This window comes from Xenopus laevis, chromosome 5S (genome assembly GCF_017654675.1).
Source record: "Xenopus laevis strain J_2021 chromosome 5S, Xenopus_laevis_v10.1, whole genome shotgun sequence".
Taxonomy (NCBI): domain Eukaryota; kingdom Metazoa; phylum Chordata; class Amphibia; order Anura; family Pipidae; genus Xenopus; species Xenopus laevis.
The window spans coordinates 110130131-110135095 of NC_054380.1; the positions used below are offsets into that span (position 1 = coordinate 110130131).

Consider the following 4965-nt stretch of genomic DNA (forward strand, 5'->3'; position numbering starts at 1 on the left):
TTTTTTGACGCCAGTGAATTTTCGCTGCAGTTTCGCGAATTTATTCGATGGCGGCGAATAGCAGGAATTCGCGCCTGGCGAATAATTTCGCCCATCACTAATTATTTTTAAACAAGTAACCAATAAATGCTATTTACGAATCAGTTGCTATGAGTGACTAGACCTGTGGTACCTCTTATTGCATAGCCCCATCTGAGCAGGGCCAGCTTTCCTGCATGGCAGCTCCCAGGCGGTCCTATCGCTCGCCCGCCTTCCCGTCCTCTGAGCGAACACGCGCATGCGCCGGAGCCCTGAGAGGCATGCCACCCCCTTATATTTTGCTGCCCCTTATTATTATTATTAACATGTATTTATATAGCGCCAACATATTGCGTAGCACTGTGACGGGCCGGGACCCGGCGGGGGCGATGGACGTCGGAGCCGCCGGGGCGGTCGGGGGTCTGGCCTTGGGGGGGCGAAGGGGAGCGGGCCCCTGCGACGGCTCCAGCCGCGCCGCCGCGCCGGGACGGGACCCGGTGGGGGCGATGGACGTCGGAGCGACCCTCAGACAGGCGTGGCCCCGGGAGGAACCCGGGGCTGCAAGGTGCGTTCGAAGTGTCGATGATCAATGTGTCCTGCAATTCACACTAATTCTCGCAGCTAGCTGCGTTCTTCATCGTTGTGTGTAATATTTTGCCACCCTAGGCCTGGGCCTTTGTGGCAATGCATTTGAGTTCAGTTCTAGGAAATGTCACTGTATCACAACATTAATAGCACATTGTTTAACAGTAAACAGCCAAATGCTATCGCAATAATTTTATCCATTCATGCAGTCTAGTGAAATGGGATAAACAAGAAAGGATGCTTATATCTATCTAGCATATTTCTCTCTGATGGCTGAGGCTCATCAAATCTTCCCTGCTCAGCTTTCTGCTTATTAACGATGAAGCAGATGATTTTCTATTGAAAAGATCCACAGTCATTTATTCTGCCTTCTAGATCCCAGAGAGTCATTGTCAGGCAGTACACAGAGATTTCTTCACTTGTTTAGGGATATCCCTGATAAGTTCTAGTGTCTAGTTTATCTTAATATTTTCTGCTACAAACTCCGATCAAATCCGTTCGGGTTTTATATTTTCCTAAAAAAATGATTTACGTGAAAAAAAATCAGATTTTCACAATTTATTTCAGATTTGTTCATCCCATTTTCAAGATTTTCAAGTTTTTTGGAATTTTCACCCAAAAACTCAGAAAACTTTGGGGTATTGCACGAAACCCAGCACACATCAAAAAATCATTGGGACTTCTCCCATTGACTTATATGCAACCTCGACAGGTCTGAGATGCCGGATTTTCAAATTCTGACTTTTCCATCCTCGGGGTTTAATAAATTGTGAAAAATTTGCAATTTTTTTAAAAGTCCAATTTTATATAAAAAAAAAATCACAAATTTTCTTGATTTTTGCATTTGGAGTTTAGTAAATAACCCCCTTAATATTGTATACATGGGTAGAAAGGCTAAAGAACTGAAAGATTCAAAGCGTTTTTACCGAAACCAACATGGGCACAGGAAGTTAACTGCTAAAGGAATTACTCACACACACAAATACATCTAATTACACTTACAGAGGCATATTTATAAATGGGGAATTGGCAAGCAATACTGCAGCTCACTTGTAAAAGCATTTGGTTTCTAGAAATTTGTATGACTTTACTGACATACAAGCCCCATAAAGGAAAATAGCTAAAATACAAGCCAATGTGACTGTTTGTCAGAGGAATAATAATATCACATGACATCACAAAATCTCAATGCTTCAGCTTTAGATATGTAGGGGATCAGACAAGCCTTCCCCTCTGCCTGTGACATCATCAAGCCTAGTTACAGGCAGGGGAGTTACTGATTGGCTGGAAGCTCCAGAAGATATCTGGGAAACAGAAGAGGTTCAAGGAAGAGCCAACTCTTTAACTTGTGCCACCTAGGGGCAGATTTATCAAGGGTTGAATTTCGAGGGTTAAAAACCCCTCAAATTCGACCCTCGAAGTAAAATCCTTCGAATTCGGATATCGAATTAGAAGGATTTTAGCGCAAAAGGTTTGATTGAACGATCGAATAAAAATCGTTTGATGGAACGATAAAATCCTTTGAATCGAAAGATTCGAATGATTTTAAGCGATCGATCAAAGGATTTTTATTCAACCCTAAAAAAAATTGGAAAAGTGCTGGGGAAGGTCCCTATAGGCTAACATTGGAATTCAGTAGGTTTAAACTGGCGAAGTATGAAGTCGAAGTTTTTTTTTTAAAGAGACAGTACTTTGATTATTGAATAGTCGAACGATTTTTACTTCAAATCGCTCGAATCATTCGATGCTATCGAATTTGACCAAGGTCGAAGTACCCAAAAAAATCCTTCGAAATTCGAATATTTTTGCATTCGAACTATTCACTCGAGCTTAGTAAATCTGCCCCCTAGTGTCTTTCATTACATAACCTCAATATAAATTTCAGTACGTTTCTTATTCTGATATTTTTAGTTTCTAATGCCCAGTCTCACTTGCTAATTTATGATGAATACATCTGAAGGTAAAGTATCAAGACATTGTTATGTTATGTGATATTGCTATTTCTCTGACAAACAGTGAGCCCCTTAATGCTCATTCTGGGATCAATTGCAGTGCTGGATGAAAAATATGTCCCAAAAAACATACTAAGCAACACCACATGATGTGTGCAATCACCTTTATCAAGTATGTACAGTGATAGCAGTAACGTACACAGAGTACTAATTGTAGGAATCAAATACAGGAAAAGGTAGGTGTGAAATTATGGGAGGTTTTGGGGAGATCTGTGTTACATTTTATCTTTTTTTATTATATATGTGTAATATATCAGTTTTTCTCATTTCGGATCTGGCATCCGTGATATTATTCATAATATTTTATTGTTAAAAGCCTATACATAATGTTAAAGATAAATCATTTTTCTGAGCGGCATGTGTGATATGTATTATTTTATCTGGGTTATGTAAGTGTCAGGAGATTGTATATCATTTTAATGTATATAATAAATTCTTCACTCCACATAGCCCTATCTGATTTTTTTTGTCTCAAAGAGTAAAAGGCTACATCTTAGTATTAGCAAGAAAATAAGTTGCATCTACATTTTAACAATCTTGGTATTGAGGATATAGTTTTTCTACCATTTAATAAATATGTTTTTAAACTTCTAAAGACAAGAGATGATAGGAAATCAAATCTAAAAGCATCAGCTTGGCTCATCTTGTTGTATGCGAGTATTACAATCTGCTGCATCTGTTTCAGAAGCCAGATTACACAGAGGCATCACTATCGCACCATACGGACAATTATGATGGGAAATTGGAACCAGTGTAACTTTTAACCTGCTTTTATTATATATATATGTATAACATTTTAAACAAACAAGCTGAAATGCTCCTCAGCTTTCTTATTGGGTGCACGTGGGCAAGGCTTAATTTACATACTAAACAAGGTAATCCCATAACTCTCAATATATAACCCCCTGAAAAAAATATATAAATGCTCGCTCTCCCAACTAATGGTGTCTTTGGAAGAGATCATGCTAAATAAAGAGAAAAGCAGGTATGGTCTGTCTCCCCCCAAAGATAATATGACATTTTTTCACTTAGATAGGACTGACGCTTGGACACTGCCTTGACGGGGCGCGTCAGCTTATGCATATTTTGTACAAACTTTGTAATTAAAAGTGTCTCTTTTGGGAAAGTTACAGTTCAGTTGTGCAAGAATATTTTTTTCAGGGGGTTATATATTGAGAGTGCTGGGGCTACCTTGTTTAGTATATATATATATATATATATATATATATATATATATATATATATATATATATATATATATATATATATATATATATATATATAATATATATATATATATATATATATATATATATATATATATATATATATATATATATATATATATATATATATATTAGGGATGCACTGAATCCTGGATTCGGCCAGGATTTGGCCTTTTTCAGCAGGATTCGGATTCATCGAATCCTTCTTCCCGGCCGAACTGAATCCGAATCCTAATTTGCATATGCAAATTAGGGGCGGGGAGGAAAATTTTTGTCACAAAACAAGGAAGTAAAAAATGTTTTCTCCTTCTCACCCCGAATTTGCATATGCAAATTAGGAAGTCCTGAGGACAGCTTAAGTTGTAAGCTGAAACGTCGAAATAAAATAAAATCTTTTTTTCACTATGGAAGTCCTGTGAGTGCGATTATTGTTGTGTTGGATAAGTAATTTCGTTTAATCAGCACCCAGGCATTGAGTGATCTTTTGGAGTGCACCAGCTTATTGTGGTATATATATATATATATATATATATATATATATATTCAAGATATATTTGATCTAATACAGTATAGACATGGGGTAGGTCATTGTTGCTGTAATATTTCTTTGTGCCAAGGCAATTAGCCATGGATTGAAAGCCAATGGAACTTCAAATGCAAAAAGATCTGCTTTGTTTCCAGCTTACTTTGCAAAGTATCAAAACAGTATGGTAGGTATGTAGCAGAATGTGAGACAATAATTGATACATGGCAGGGTATCATAGCAACTTGTAATTAAATATCTGTAGAGTGGGTTTGTACTAGTCCTGCATGTGGGTGATTCAGGTTTGTGGAGCAATTACTTGGAAGTATTTACTGGCATTCACATTTTGTAACTGTTGTATCAAGAACAGCAAATCTTGCCAAAAGCTGTCTACCTGATGATTGCATAGTTTGGGCTATAACCTTTGGAGCTAGTGTTCTTTAGTCATATGTTGCAATTTGCTGTTTTTGAAAAATGCCTTATTTTATAAAATTTCCAGCAAATCGGTGTCATATGTTGAAGTTTATTTCTGTCCAGAGGGTTTTAAATCATCTTTTTATTTCAGAGTTTACTAAGAAGTCATAAAGTTTTGTTGCTTTTA

The 4965-nt window shown here is 37.3% G+C and overlaps 1 pseudogene; it reads right to left on the minus strand.

Annotated features, from left to right (window-relative positions):
* Window positions 1-537: 537 nt before the first annotated feature.
* Window positions 538-665, minus strand: LOC121394370 (annotated as a pseudogene).
* Between the last annotated feature and the right edge of the window lie 4300 nt (window positions 666-4965).